Genomic DNA, 17614 nt, shown 5'->3' on the forward strand with positions numbered 1-17614 from the left:
TTCATCCTACTGAAGAAGTCATCTAAAGTAGTGAAAGAGTGGTGTATCAAGAAATCTTGCATTAATTGAATAATAATTTGAATAAAAATAAAATATTACTATACAAGATATATACCAAGAATCGCACCGAAGATAATTTTTTTGAGGAACTTTGATTAGCTTGATCGTAGGAAATAGGAGGTCTTGTGCCGCTGATAACTAATTTGAGTATACATACATTATTATTTATGTACGTGGTATTTTTTTGTGTATTTTATTTTCCTGTAAAATTTAACTCTATATCTAGTACTAACCTATTCTAAAACCAAATACTAATCTTTAGTCTTCACAACTTTTGGAAATAACACACGAAAAACAGCAAAACTTTTAGCTTCCTTATCAAATACGGGGATTCATTGAATATTTTAAAACCTTTATAATAAATATTGTTTTTTGTATTGTTCTGACAATGAATTCCTATAGGCCAGTATTTTCCAAGTTCTTGGATTAAACGTTTAATCTATCACTATTTGTACAACATATATATTTAAAAAAAAAGTAATTTCTCCGAAAAAAATATCTAAATAACTGTAAGAAAGTGATATTTATGATATGAATGCAATATACATTTGTAAAAGAAATTAACACGTCACTGAATTAAAATTTAATTCGGATTTGTAGCTTTTTATTTAGTACCGACTTCAAACAAATAACTTGAGAATTTGAAGTGATACTGGCCGATGATGAAAGCGAAACTATGCGGGTGCTCCCACTGTACCTAAATAATCTACCTAAGGTCGACATTTTTTACTATCTACGTACTCTATACGGAAATAGGATATTCATTGAAAACTCCCTGTAAATCAGAATGATTTTTCTGTTCGCATATTGCATTGCTTTTGTTACAATATTTATGATTATTGTAATCAATGTTTAGTGTCCTTCAACAGTTGACTCAACAAAGGTAACAGGTTGCAGTCCTACTTAAAAACGAAAGTGCAATATTTCTCAAACTTTATTACAACACGTTAGGTACAAATAGGTAGGTACTTCGTAAATCAGAAAACTCACAAGGTACCGAAACAAATAATATATTTTTTGGGTCGGTAGGTGTGACTTCGTTAGTAACACAACCCAATTTTTTTATTACGGAAACAGTGTGAAGTTGTTTACATTATATTAAGACTTTAAAGATCTCACAAATTTGCAACAATCTACAACCGTTTTAAGTCATATTGAAAAACAAGTGAAAAAAGATTGCTGAAAAGGATTTTTGAAATTATTTTAAGCATGAATGTTTGAATTTGCTTTTACTCAAGGAAGTATTTTTGAATACTTCTGATGTTTAAAAAAATTAAGATGAATTATGTACCTATTCAATTAACAAACCAATCAACTTGCCTTTGGCTATTACGTGCTGATTATAAAATTGTACGCATTAAATAATCCGTTGCTCTCAAAATCAATTAAAATGTGATTATATTGCAATATTTTAATAAGGTCCATTAAGAAACCAATTGGTTAAGCGATAAGCTATAGGAACATTCAGTCCAACAGTTTATTTTAATGCTAATGTTGCATTATCAATATTGACAAAGACTACGAAAAAATCGAAATTTATCACAAAAAACTTAATCAGAAGGCAAACAAAGTTTTCCAGCGCTAATTGAAAGATGTACCTCAAAATGGAAAACAATTTACACGAAATTTTCATAATGGGATAGCTTGCCCTTCAACTTTACAGTTGCCTAATTGCGTAATATAAAATTGTGTTAATCATTTGAAACAAAGTATTTTTATATTAGAAACATTCAAGTTGACCGATTGATGAATGTCATCATTCAATGGCGCCCAAGTGGAACCAAAAAGCTCAAGGCTCAAAAAGAGGGTTGAATCGATGAGAAAATTTTATATTTCGTAATATCATAATGTCACTATTAATTTCGGAAACTGTGACTAAAAGTTTTGTAAAACTACGAAATTTTCTATTTTAATATCTACTACAACTTTTAGTGGCCATAAACACATTGGTAAAAAAAAGAAGAAAATACACACTTACTGAAAAATCAATATGTGAGAATATTCCCAAAATAAGTAAGTAAAAGTCAGGAGTACCATACATTTTCTTTTATTTTAAAGAAAGAGAAACATTTCCTGGTTACGAAGAACCAGAAAATATTTTAAAATCTCTTACTACACCCGCAGTAAGCGGAAAATATTGCTTGTTTCGTGTCGATTGAGAACTATAAGACTTAACTAGGCGAGGAATTGAACTCATGACACCTGGGTGGGAACCTAATGCGATGGCAACTCAGCCAATAATCGAATTACTTTAAAACATACACAGTATACACACACAGTGTATAGTACACATACATAAAGATACACACACACGCTCTGCTTCTTCCGCATGCAAATAATTTTATATCACATTCATTTTGAAACATCTTTCGGTGATCTGGCAAACATATAAAGTCCTCCAGAGGTTGTGGATAAAATTTCCATAGTGAATTATGCACAAATAAAAACAAACACGGCTTAATAAAATTATATGGGCTGGACTTGGTACGAATTTTGACGAACTTTAGACAAATAACATTATAATTTTGACGAAGCACATAAATAATTCATTAACTATTTTCCAAATAAAGGCGAATAAGTTTTTAATCCTAATTTTTGAGAAGTTTTCATATATTTTCATAATTTAATCCGGTTTGGACGGTTCTTCAAGAATCTTGTTCACATTTCGGTCATTGGCACGATATTAAACTTGACCCATGAGAGACTTGCTGCAGGAAGTGACATTGACTTTGCTGCAGCCGCGAAGAGACCAAATAATTCAGAAATGAAGCAAGTATTGTAAAGCTGAGGCTTATGCTAATTCTAAGAGCAAAACACACTGAGAATTCATACTAGAACTTAGCAAGAACGAAGAATCGCACCGGGACCCGTTAGCACCATTCCCGACACGCTTGAGCCGCCTTTGTTGGCAAATAACTAACCAACTAACTGTGCTTTATTGTTCTTTAACAGTGTGAGGTATTTATAATGTGTCTGTATTTACATTTGAATCATCGTGGATATGCTAATACACAGTACACAAAGTTGTACTAGCATAATGTTGAGATGACGAATCATTTATACCGTAAGATCTGATGACTTGTGTATTCAAATAAAACAATTGTGTATTTATAGAGTTTTAAATATGCTTGAATACAAAACGTAAGCATTCATATAAATAATTTTGAAATCCTAATAAAGAATATTTGTTTCCTTCAAATAATGAAGGCATGTATTTCAAAGCTTATTTATATGAATATGTTTTCTTAAGATTGTGTAATTTTGAGCTTATGGTCAATAGCTCAATTGGTAGAAGGTCTTATCCTGGTAAGATTAGAAGATCTGGGTTCGGGTCCCAGTTGCGACCATCAGGTACCTTTTAATTGTCTGTATATTCATGTAATTCATATCCAATTGAGATTTTTGGTTAATATTATCTCCTTCATTGATATTGATTAGTAAATAATAATAAATTAATGTACGAAAAATAGACTTATCATAATAATTATAATGTTTGGTTGCGTTACACACAGATAAACACATATTATAATATCGTCAATTTTCCCATGTTATCACGAGGTTGGTTTTCTTTTCACCAGATAGCACAAAAATGCATCACACAAAACATTAAAACAATGACGTCAAAGACACAAAAGCATAATCACAGTAAACACACAAAAAATAATGAGGGTAAACTTTCAGAATCGTTGATTACGCTTAATATGAATATGTCAAACACGAGAAAATATATAACCGAAACTGTCAAACACATGAAATTTTGAAACAATGATTTACAAAAGTTAAATTTTAATGCAATTTTTACCATCTCCCATATTTGTTATTTCAAAGAATATATTCGCACTAAGCATATCTAGCTACCCTGAAAGAGAGTGAGTACCTATTTCTGAAATTGTGAAAATATTTGTTGTCATTTTTTGTATTAGCAAAACAGGACTCACCTTGCTGTCTTATCCAAAACAAACAATAAATAAGAGCACTAGCACTTGACACAACCTATCGATTGGAAAGTCACTGGACTTGTAGCTAGAACACAATTGGCATTCAGTACCACTAGGAATAGGCCGCGGAGAGAACTGGAGGAGCCGACACAGCTGGTTCCTAACAGCCGAATGGGAGACCCGGCCGGGCCTTATATACGTTACGTCACAAGCGTCACGTGGTCACACCGGTCAGAGGGGGGTTGACGAGGGAAGAGGATGGAAGAGTCTTTCAGTCCTCTCGCAAGAAGAGTTATGTCGGGTGACCAATACGAGAAAGAAATGGGGGAGTAGAATTATGTCTTCAACTGTGATTATTTTATTTTGAAGATTACTGCGATGTGTGGAGAGTGGATTAATCAAAGATCACAAAAGTTCTTAAATTCCTTATTTATTCTTATGCTTTTGCTGCATTTAAGTGTTAAAGAATCTTTAGATTAGATTAGCCCTATTAAGACTAGCCATTCGAGCGATTGGTGACATATATACCCAAAACCAGCTGCATTCTCGGAGAGATCCGGAATGCATAGCTGAGCAGTGACCTTTTTGTCAATAGAACTTATGTTAAAAAATATGTAAAATTTATCTTTTGGCAAATAGATGTTTTTATTATTATTATTAATACTACTTCCGATTATATGTCCGGGTTAAATCTTCCCCGTAGGAAAAACTAAACCCTTCCACTCACTTTTCCACAAATGATCATCTAGTCAATCAACACTATGCAAGTGCATTATAGAAGCAAAATAAATACAAAACAATACAAGAACAACACGTCAACTCACCAGAGATCGAATGGGAAAATAATTCACCGACTCCAGATATTTTCATATCAGAGGGTTCGGCTCGGTAGAACTTCTAACAGGGCCTATAAATCCTACTGATCCCTCAACATTATTATTATTTACCATATTCTTTAACTAATGCCATTCCCCGAAATAATAATATCAAGACATGTGAAACTGCTACTACGGTTTAAAGCCGATGAATCCACATTTTCACCGTAAATCCCATAATTTTAGGATCTATAAATTTGGCAAATTATGACCACCGATCGCTCAAAATGTTTTTGCAAACTTGGCATAAAATACCAAAAATCGCGGTTAGAGTAAGTGGTTAGAGACGAATAGAATCGACAATTCGGCTACCACCTTAAATAAATTCTGTTGTGTTGTGTCTAATGAATCGCTTTTGAACTTTTTGTAATTTATTTAATTATTTAATTTAAGCAAGCAATTACGTTTTCAGTTTCAGTGCCGGCAACCCGGGCGTTTATTTAAGGTTGGTTCTGTACAGATGTTTTTTTTTTCATTACCCTCCTCACTAGACAAAGTCTGTTCTGAGGCTGGTAATTAACAATTTATATATAAACCAAATGTTTAGTAAAAAATAGTAAAAAAAATAAATATGAAAAATAGTAGTAAAAAATGAGTAATATAAAAATAAATGTAGTACTATATGTGTTGAAAAATTATGTATAAAAATATGAAATGAGTATATCGTATTATAATTAATTTTAAAAATTTGTAATTTTGTTAGAATTTGTGTGGAGTATGGTTTGTAAAATGCATTAGATGTTTAGAATATTTCTAATATCAAATGAGTTTGAATAAGACAATGTGTTTATTTTTGGCTTAAGAAAAAGAACAAGGCAAAACAATAACATTTTTAACCGGCAGCTAGAACCAAACCGGAAACATATACCACTAATCCAACTGTTAACATATTCAATATCAATGAAGAGTTTAAATGGCAAGTCTTGTTGCAGCTTGCTTAAAACCTGCTTATTATGTATACCTATTCTCTTTTTTATATTCCCTTTACAAACGATTTAAAATTGGCATTATTATTTTTTTTTACTAAATAATTGAATTAAAATTTATTTAATTCTCCCAATACTCTGTTTTTCTCTCATAAACATAAACATATCTGTAAAAACGACTCATTTTCTTGGACTTACTAAGATGAAAATTGGAGTTATTTATTAATTTATTAACGCCTTTACGTATATACATTGTTACATGTGAGTTGCTCAGGGGTAGAATAATAAGTGTGTAGTGTACTACACACATATTAGTATCTTACTCAGTTTATTATATATAACATAAGAAGTATAATGTAAGAACGATATAAGCAGGTACAATACAAGTTAGTTCTGTTATACAAAGTAGTTAAATAATTGTATTTAATAACAAGACTACACAACAAGTACTTAAGGTACTATGAAAGTAGTTACAAAGCATGGTGTAGTAACATTGTTGATATTTATAAAAATTAACACAGCAGTAACATTTTTTTGTAAAGCATGTTGTGTATAGTAAACTTTTATTACGCCAGATTAGATGTTTTACAGAATATAGCTAAATTAATATAGCGATTAATGGTACATTTGACAAAGGTCTCAGTGGTCGAGGGGTGAGGCTATCGTCTAGCAAGTTGCGGATTCAATCCTGGCGTGCGCAAGAAAATTTTATTTGATTAATTTGTGTTATTTCACAAATTACTCATTAAAAATAATATATAGTATATTTGCGGCACTTTCCAGAGTGGCAGAGTGGCACTTTCTCAGTACCGCCCAGGTATTGGATTGAAATGGCTTTAGCCCTGTTTGGTGACCAGATCTGAATAGCCAGGTACTACCCCACCTAACTTTCCCCATCTTTTTCCCCTTCCCACTACCTTCAGCCTCACAACATACCCCGATTGGGGATGCCATGTTATCACTGGCTCCAGCGGTTTGAACTCTTGTGCGGTTCCACATAAATAAATATTTAAAATAACATGAAGAAGAATGAAAGATGTAAATATGTATCAAAAGTTGTGTAAGGGAGTTTTAAGAGAGATCTTACCAATTATCTAAAGCAAATTTGTAAGACTATTACGTGGTCAGTTGGTCACCTTAATATTTCATCTTTCCATAAAAATCGGGTACGCCAAGTCTGCCTCGGCCATTTCCCACGGCGGCCGTGGCTCTGAATGAAATCATATTGATTCTCTATTTATCTCTGTTCATCTCTTGAAGCTGAGCCTCTGAGCTGTGCATGGCAACCACTACAGCATCCACAGCAACCTTACCAACATAAATGTCGAGAATTGAGACCGTTAGCGGAAACGAAAAAACCTGGTTATATACCAGAACACTTGTCCTAGCGGAGAGAGTAGTTTTAGACAAATAATTAATTGCGGTAATTATGTATGTACTCGTACATGGCTTTCCGCTTAGGATACGCTGCTGAAATAAATTAATATTAAAAGCAGTTTTCAGAAAGCAGATTGCTCCACAGATGCCACACAGAAGTCTTTTAAGAGGGATCAAATTAGTCAATGTTAAAAACGAGATCAATTTAATATTTTTTTCTTTTAAAAATTTCATTATTTTATCATTCGAATCTGGTCACCAAACACGGCAACGTATCAATCAACGTATCGATTCCCGGCGATACTGAGAGCATCTCATGCTTAGATAGCATATTAATTTTTTAAATCCTACAAAATGCTAGTTTTCTTATTAAGAATGGTTCCATGATAACTCAACACAGTGAAAATTCAACACACTTTTATAAAGTTAGTCCTTAGAAACGATGAAAAAAAATAAATTCAATCTAACCTAACCTTACCTACTTTTTTATATTAACTCCACGCAGGAGGCCCTGAAGAAAATAATTTCCCTCAGGGCCTATGTCATCTTTGGGGATGCTGTGTGGAGGGTCTTTTTGTGGAGAGGAAGTAGTGAACATGGGTCTTGAAGAGTCCCATGTTGTAGGAGGGAGGAAACACAGAGGCCGGCAGTTCGTTCCACAGCTGAGCTGTTGAACTTAAGAACGAATCGTAGAAGCGACCCGTTCTCATGTGACAAATGTCAACCGTGTACAAATGTTGGGCGCGCGTTTGGTGTGTATCCCGACTACGCACCGGTGCCGAAGGGATCAATGACGCTAGTTCCTCAGAGCATCTTCCATTGTAATACCGATAGAACAAGGACAGCATACCTACCTGACGCTTGTGCTCTAAAGATTGCAGTCTGTTTGTTAAGATTGGGGAATCTATCAAACGGACCGCCCGTTTTTGCACAGAGTCAAGGGTTTTTTTCAGGTATTTAGGGGCTCCGGACCAACAAACAAAAACTTTACTAACCCAGTTAATAAAGTTTTTGTTTTATCACTTTCCATGACTTTATATAACTTTTTAAAGATGTGATGAATTATCATTATGATGATTTATCCGGTCACCGTTTCCGTAAATTTCATAGTTTTCGTAACCTTTTTATGCGTGTTTTATTGTTCGTAGATTTCAATAATACACTCTTCTCGCGAGATAGACAGTAAGAAATCTACCAAAAGAACATAACAATATTTTGAAACAGCTTTGTTTTTTAATGCCATTGTGTGGAATACGACCTCAGTAAAGCATTTAAATCATAATTAAACATTATTACAAGTCAAAACATTGTACAGGGTAAAATATTTTCTAACTAAAAAAGCACAAAAATTGTAATAAGTATAATTAACAAGCGACAGACAAGCTATTCCTCCATTCGACTCTTAATCGAGTATAATATCTTAAATATACGTCACGTTTGTCTAAAATTTATTCCAACACATTTTTAGTACACATGTTAAATAAAAAAAACACTCTTCCAACACAACCACACCATTAGAATTATTAACCGATACAAGGACTATTCAATCTACCTGAAACTCCTAAAATCTTCAACCTTCTTCAAGATAACTTAAAAACCAAAATCCAACTACATACTTTCAAAATACAAATTACGCTATGTATCCTCACATCTGCAATATATTTCATTCGTAATACCCTTACATTTCTATACTTTAAACACCTGATCTTCCTTCATACATCTCTCTTAATTTTCTTAGTTAAATTTAATTTAAAATATTTGTAACTTAATCTGAATTGCTTAATTTATTAATTATATTAGCATTATTATGAATCACTTCACCCGCCATACAAAGGATGTCCCTGTGTTAAAGCGGGTGGTGGGTAATACTTTAAAAGTGTGTCTACTGTACAATTTTTTTTTTGCATGAAATAAAAATAATAAAAATACGATGTTAGAAACGAAGCGTGTTCGAGATCACAGGTCAGAGGCACTCTCATTTGTTCAAAACGAAGAATTTGCTAAATTAGCCTTGCCCAAGGCTAAATACCACTATGCTAGACCTAGTTCGTCTCGTATAAGCGGATCTACTACGGTATTTTTATACAAATTTCCCATGAACTACAAATTGTTAGCGAACTTCAAAATAATAAAAATATTACAAATACATCGTGGGAACATGTTTTCAATTGATTTATTTACAGATGTTTTATTTCTTTTAAAATGTTATCCATCTAATAATTAATGTTAAAATTTTATCCATAAATAAAAGCATGGAAATCCAAGAATCTAATTATTCTAGAATAAAAATTTTACGAATCTTTAGAGAAATAGTGAAGTTATGACATGCTTAAGATTGGTTGCAGTTTTCAGAAATTTTCAGTACAAAATGAATTATGTAAGAAAAATTAATAGATAATTGTTCAAGGTATTTGTTTAATATTTACATTTTCTTTTGTTCCTTTCCTAAAAGTCTTACGTTGGAAGAAACAAAAATTTAAAAAAGTACAACTTAAGTGTTTTTATTTTTTATTAACACACATAAGTCATTTGTTTTATTATTCAAATTTTCGTCATAATTATGTATTGCATATTATTTCGCTGCTCGTATCAATAATCTCGTGAAAACTCCATTAATATATATCATCAAATATCATCCCCAGGTTCAATATTGTCGCGTGGCGAATGTAAACATAAGGTATACACCTATAAACTATAAGTGACCCAAGGAATCTTGAAGAAATCAGCAGGACTCAAAAGAAACCAATATCATCACCAAATAAAGTCATCCTCTCCTGTCTATTGGTATTTCCTTGTTATAATAACACGATCGATTGATATCTTCTTTTAATTTTACAACCCAAATAGTATTACTGTAATACGGTGATAGCGTTTTAAAAGTTTGAAACATGACCACATTTTTTTAACAGCTTTGAGGATTTTCACGCGTATAATCTGACTAAATATTTATTAAAACCAGTCATAAAACCCGTATTAAACTATGCATACGTTCTTACTATCGAAACAAACGGTATTTTCTCTTCTTCGCTCAAATATGGAAGAGATCCAACAAGAAATCTTCGCCATGTTTTAATCCGAGGAGAAATATGCATTCAATCAGATGATGTTTCTCTTTCTAAAATTTTGTTCACACCTCCCATTTTTTCTTTACAAGAATATGGCTTCCTAATTGTTTACATCTGTCTCAACGCAAAATAAATGCTTTGCGGATCATCTCAAAATGGAGCCTCCATATTCAATGGTTATGTAGATTTGTGTGGACAATTATACTTAATAAATCCAATTTACTATGTTAATATTAGATTACATATAATGTTAACACAGTAAGTTGGAAATAACTATGCAATTCATGTACTTACGGCAAATTAATTTAAAGATATTTCGTTTAAATGCACAACATTAAAGTTAATAAAATAAAGCACTTTTTTTAGGGTGAATTGACTTATACAAAAAAGTTTATAAAATAAGAGTTTGAAACGCCCGTCCGCAGTATCCAAAGATACTGGGTGCGAAAGTAAGAGGATGGTAGTTTCGTGGTGCGACGTTTATAATTCCATTTAAATTTATACTTCGATTCTATTTGACAATCATCTTTTACGTGTTTTATTTTTTTTTCATTCTTCATCTTCATCCTCACGCGCGCGCAGCGCAGGGACAGAAGATGCCAAAGCTGGGGACATTCTTTAAATTGTGAATGAAAGCTTCGATTAGAGACAATAGATGTAATTGCTCGTCGCTCGCCACCGCCGCTCGCAGCCCTGCTATTTCGCGGTACATTTCGAATAAATTAAGGATAAGACCAGTTATTTTGATGCACATAATTAATTATTATTTTTGTCTTAAACTTTTTAGGGTGTCAAACACAAATTGACCTAAGGGAAGAACCGGCCCCGTTTATATGTAAGTTTATTTTCATGACTTTATCTTACTTGTCTTGTGTTGAATTTTCTAAAGAAAAAGGAGTCTATATGAGATTCCGAAAAAGCACCCCACCCACTTTGTCCACCCTTTACAGCAGAATTTGAATACATCTTGATGAAATTTTGCACACTTGACGCGAGGGGAACATTACTGTCTTAATCCAATTTGAAAAGCTCTGTGTCTTCACATTTAAAATTTGAAAGAGAAAAATCAGAAAAAATATGTCACTTCAAGGACATCACGCCTCGGCAAGGCTAGGGTCCTAGGCTCAAGTATATCTTCTTACTATTTTTCTACAGATTAAGTTATTCCAAAAATAAGTATAATACATTTGTTCAGTAAAATACAAAGGCATTCCAAGTTCGATTTGCATTATATCGATCGCCAACCAGCCATTGATAAGCCGTAAAGGAATTGATTTCCCAATCACGTATCACGTCACGTATGTGTTACTACTGAGGCAGTGTGGAACGGTGGCAAGCGCCTTGACCACGACACTAAACAGGGTCATCCGTCGAGGTCACCGGCGCATGGAGTGCACATTCACACCCGCTCCATGGCACGGCACAGGTTAGGGCAATCAGGTATCGGTACAGTTAATGGACACCAGAGACGTGCTGCTATTTTTTATCATTGATTCCCCAAAAAATGTTGGACAAAAACAATTTGTTATCTAAGAACTACTTTTAAAGCAGGGTACACGGAGAAAAATGAGCTAATTTATCATTAATCTATTCAAATTATATCACGATGTCAGGATATAAAAAAAATAATAATAATTAGATGACTTGTATAGCGCCGTTTTGTGCAAAATCACCACAAGGGCGCTGTACAAGCTTATAATACATTTCTACAGTGATCTATGTTATTACTTAACTATTTATGGAGAAAATATACAGTACAATACTTACCTGGTAGGTCACTTGAGATTAACACTTAATTAACATTATCTAATTGTTTATTGGCGAAATTTAGATACAGGATTTAGGACTTAATTGAAAAATTGAATATAACTGGACTTTCTCTTAGGAATGGTATATTTAATCTAAGGGTACGACAGCTTAAAAAGGTAAGTTTTTAGTTTAGACCTGAATTCTGTTGGACTTGTTATGGATCTTAGTTCCGGAGGGAGTTTATTCCAAGCCTTCGGTCCAGATACACCGAAAGCGCGATCACCAAACATAGTATTTGGCTTGCGCTTAGGTTCTAAAACCCTTATATTCGAGGAAAATGCAGGTTCATGAACGAACACGTGTTCCGATCAATGGCGGCTCATGATGTTTGGGTGTTCTAGAGTGCTAATATTACAAAAATGACATTTTTGATGTTGTTGTAGCTGAAAACGACTATTTTCGACAATTCGATTTTTTGTACGAAAATTTTCAGAAAATTTCAGTTTATCCGTGCGCCACACGCATATCCTGAAAATTTTCATACAGTTTATCGAATTTTATAAAAATATTGTTTTTAGCTTCACAATATCAATAACGCCATTTTTTGTAATATTAACACTCTAGAACACCCAAAAGTCACGAGCCGTCACTGGTTCCTGTATATTAGAAATTTACTGCTAGCATTAAATAAACCTTTACCATTTATTGCACGCCCCTGCCAGTAAGCTATTTTTACTGATATGTATGACTGAAGCGTTGATGATCTGAAATTTTAACATTTTTTCGAAACGATTTTTAACTTCATAGGTTCTTGTCTTACTCTAGCGTTGATGTTTTACATTCAACCCCTGTGTTCCACACAGATTATTTTACATCTATTATTTAAAGTAAATTTGCCTTCATTGTAAGATAATATGATGAAATTAGGTACTAAAACGGTACTGTACCGGATCTTTTACTAAATGAACCTGCCATCATTATATTATTCAATTAAGTACATTCTACAATTCCACATTCATTCTCCATTCGATGAAGTACCTACTTCTAAAATAGTAACTCTATTTGTCAAAAGAGTTTGAATCTAATATATCCACTTAATTTTGGAGGCGGGTATGGGTACCGACGAACCGGGAACCATTGTTTGAGTAACCAACACCTCTGCCATAGGTCACCCCAAGTGGTTTGCTACGTTTGGCGACTTAGCTGGGGTGCTGGGTTCATGGGGCTGAGGATTGTCTACGTCTTGACGATGATTTTTTACTTCTCCAGCAGGACTCTCTCGACCCATCGCCTTGCACCGTAGTGGGAGTCCGTCACTCCTGGACACACTGATTCCCAGATTCCTATTCATACCTTTTTTCTTTCCCAGATCTTCCTCTCTTTCCTCTCATTCCTTTCCTTAACAAAATCCTCCACACAGCATCCCTATAGAGGACATAGGCCCTGAGGGTTATTGTGGAGCTAATGTTAAATGAAATCACATATAGAGGCTTAATCTTCCGTGACGACGTATGGTTTAGTGCACTTTTTACATAAACCCCACGCAGGAGGCCGCGAGAAAAATATTTCACACAGGGCCTATGTTATCTTTGGAGATGCTGTGTGGAGAGTCTTTTTAAGGAGCAGAAATTCTGGTAAGGTAAAAGTTGGGGGATGTGGGGAGGAATCAAGGGATTAGTGTCTCCAGGAGTGGCGAACGTATGAATCTATCCCTGCCGCTGCGGCGCAGTGCGATAGGTTGCCACACAGCTTGCCACACACCCGATGAATCCGGGCACTCCTGCTTAATCACCAAACGTAGCGAATTTGGGGTGACCTATGGCAAAGGTGTTGGCTATCCAACCAACGGTTCCCGGGGCGTCGGTACCCAAAACCTCCTCTAAAAAAATTAAAGGTAAGTATCTATGGTCAAACAGTGTGCTGACCCGTCAAAGAACTATGTCCCCACAACTTGAAAAATGATTAGCTTAATTTTCTTTCAGAGTGACCTTGCATTTCTCGTGACATAATTTCCCTCGACCGCCTCTCATTCAACAATGTAAGTTCCGCCAAGAGAGTCGCCTTCATATAGAATGCAGTAGCGAAGAACGATCAATTTTCTAAACGCGACGCCAGTTTTCTCTCGTCAGGTATCATATTTGTGTATTGTCTTCGTGAGATGAATCGCCGAGGAAGCGAATAAAGCGATTATTATTCATTAATTTAGCTGCGCCTGTGAAAAGAAAACCTTGGACGAAATCAAGATCGGAATTTTAACAAGTCCGTAAAGAAAGTACGAGTTATAACGACTGCTAACTGCCGAGTGCCTCACATGCGCGTGCGGCACGAACGTGGATTATACATTCGTGAAATCGTCAAATTATTTATTTACGCGTTGTTCAAAGGCCTCCGTTAATAAATAATCCAGAATTATATTCGTACTAATGACTCATTTCATTGAGTGAAAACTATAAAATTATTCATTAATTATTAAATATCTAATATTTCGTTGTTTATATCATGTTTTGTGTTGTTGTTGAAATAATTGTGAGTTTTTAAGGTTTTTCCAATATATTTTTCTGGTAGATAAATAAAGAATGATTTGAGAGTTATCGTTATAAGTGCAGATATCTATGTAAATAATGCTTTGCTAGCTATCATTATGTGTGTAGGTATCTATATAAAGACTGCTTTGAGATTTATCGTTATAACTGTAAAATTATTCAAATAGTATGTCACTCAAAGCTCGGTTTACCTTAATAAATATATTTTTTTAATCAAGACAATTATTTGAACGATCTATGGAGTTACAGTGATTGTTTTTGGGGTATTACGCCGTGTTGCGCTACATCCTTCTTTAGCCAACTTTTACACTACAAGGTGTAAGTAGGCCAGACAGGACGGACAATTTCCAAAAGGTTATCAGAACACTTTAGAGCGTGTAAACTCGGCCGTCCTGACAAATTAGTAATTGCCGAGCATTTAATTGAAGCCGGCTATTTCTTTGGATTTATTCTTAAAGTCTTTGGAAGACCCAAAACGCATAGAGCACGCATAATTACCGAGGCAATTGAAATTCACTAAAATTCTATTAATAATAAAAATGTCAGAAACGATACATTTTTGCACGTTACATGTATACAATACAATGTTCATTTAAGGCAAATAGTATGAACCAAAGAGAAAACTATATTTTATCACGATTTTTTCGGTTTTAAACAATTAAATTCTTAAAAGTCCAATATAAAAAATTAATGCATCAAATCGGAATCAAGAACAAAGAATCCACCAAAACCTGAATTTTGGCATCAACCAGAAAGGTTCATAAAATAATATAATCATTATTTGTGTTTCACTTTTCACTACGTCAAAATTAATATGTTAGCACTAACATCCGTTTCTACTTGAATACTTATCTGCCTGACCATTCGGATACAACGTAATGCTAGGTCATAACACTAAATGCCTTTAATACGGGTGTGAGGCACAGGTATGAGTTATCATTGGAATTTAGCGCGGAATAAAATCTGCATTCTTAATCAAAGACTGGCTTACGAATACGCGCACTTTCTCTTGAATTCTCAATGCTAATCCTGCGTCGCGATATCACAGCTTTGTGATGCGCCAAAATCAATATTATTGTCTTGGAGAATCACCACAGGATTGGCAAATCTGGTATTATTAAAAAAAATCATTGTATCAAAGCAATTCACGCCATAAAATAAAGTACATACAACGTTACACAAGGATGTCGCATTGTGATGCTACGAATCAACTTGGAAAAGCACCACAGGATTGGCAAATCTATTGATATTTAAAATTAATACTTCATTATTTCTGCGCGAGGGTATTTGGAATTCATTTCAGGCACTATTTATGACAGGATTACCATGATTGGTAAGATTTCCTAAATTAACCTTGCCATGTGTATAGTTGCGTTTGAAATGTATTTTGCTGCATTTTTGCAACAGAATTTATGTACACAAGATGTACTGAATATCGCACTGAAACTATTTTGCGATCATCATTTTAAAAATAGCATCAATCTTGTCAGAAACGAAAAAAGGGTACAAGCAAAAACGCATTAAGGGCTGCGGGGGCCTTTTTCATACAAAACTTAAATTTGGATCTGTGGCCAAAATACCCAAATAAACTGAAAAAAAATTTTTTTTATCAGAAGGTGTAACAAATATCTAGTACGGATATGAGCTATTTTATTTATTTTTGTTTTAAATTATGATGTATAGGGCATTAAATAATTCAATTTCCTTTCTCTTTTTGGATATGATTCTTTGAAATTCGGAAGATAACCTAATTTTTAGGCAAAATCGCAAAAAATATATTCAAATATATTTATCGAAAACTGACGTTGGCCCTTTTAGAAGCAAACCGCAGAAATAGTATTATTACTGATAATCCCGATGATGAGATAAATTTAAGTCTACAGATTGAGATGTATCTCGGTGTAAACCAATAGCTAATAGTGGACAGGTAATATCAGCATCTACCAACTATAAGTGGGTACTGTTGGAAGGAACTAGCTCAGCACTTTCCCCGTCTTCGGTTTCTTACCTTGGCACAATAACCTCTAAATAACTTGACTACATATTTACCTATCCAACTCAAATTTGTCTATCTTCTCTAATAAAGGGTGCCCTCAAGTATTATTGTGACAACTCTAACACGGAATCACAATAATTGATAATGTATACTTTCGTTCGCCGCATACAGAATGTAGGTCTATAAGAACATTTTTAACATATTTAACACATCATTTTGGCAGTAGAAAAACTAGTAATTGTAAAAAGCATTCACTTTGTGGCTCATCATAATTTATAATAAAAACACATAAATTTGTTTTTGACCACGATAGTTTTATTTTCACTCTACCGGTTTCGGAAGATCCCTTCCTTCGTCAGGAGAATATTTAAAACTAATCTACTACACAAAATATTGACACATAAATACAAAAATGTTAAGTGTTTGAGAGAGATGTCGACAAAGTGGAAGGGGTAATTACGGGAATTCCAGGAAGAACAGAGCGGTTAACTGGAAATATGTCAAGAATAGGACTATAAGACAGATTAATTTGGTTATTTATTATACTGGAGTTATTATTGATGGCTTTTCTGATTTCAAGTGCTTCTAAATTATCTAATTTTTTGCCTTTATTACTACGGTGAAGAATTTTAACCCCTGTGTCTTTACTAAAAGTATGGTCGGTGGAAATGAGATGATTGGCAAACTCCGAAAAATTATTGTTATTTAAACATCTTAAATGTTCGGTGATTCTAATATTTATATTTCTAGTTGTCTTACCTATGTAGAACGATTGACAATCATTGCAACATAGTTGGTAAATGCCTGAGTGGCTAAATTTGTGATCTTTATCTTTAGTATTTTTAAGTAATTTTCCCAAGTTGTTATCAGTATAGAACGCGGGTTTAATGTGGGTAGGCAAATTTTTTGTACTAAGTGAAGAAAAATTGGATATGTATAAGATTTTACGCCATTGAAATTAATTTTCTAATTTGTCGAGTAACCATTATTTAGAGTTACTCGACACACTTAATTGATAAAATCCTGAATAAGAAACTTAAACTCATTTCGACGAATACATTTTTATTTGGTACACCTGAAACTAA

This window comes from Hesperophylax consimilis, chromosome 12, assembly GCF_061612785.1.
Source record: "Hesperophylax consimilis isolate HC1 chromosome 12, BYU_Hcon_1.0, whole genome shotgun sequence".
In the NCBI taxonomy this organism is placed as follows: Eukaryota; Metazoa; Arthropoda; class Insecta; order Trichoptera; family Limnephilidae; genus Hesperophylax; species Hesperophylax consimilis.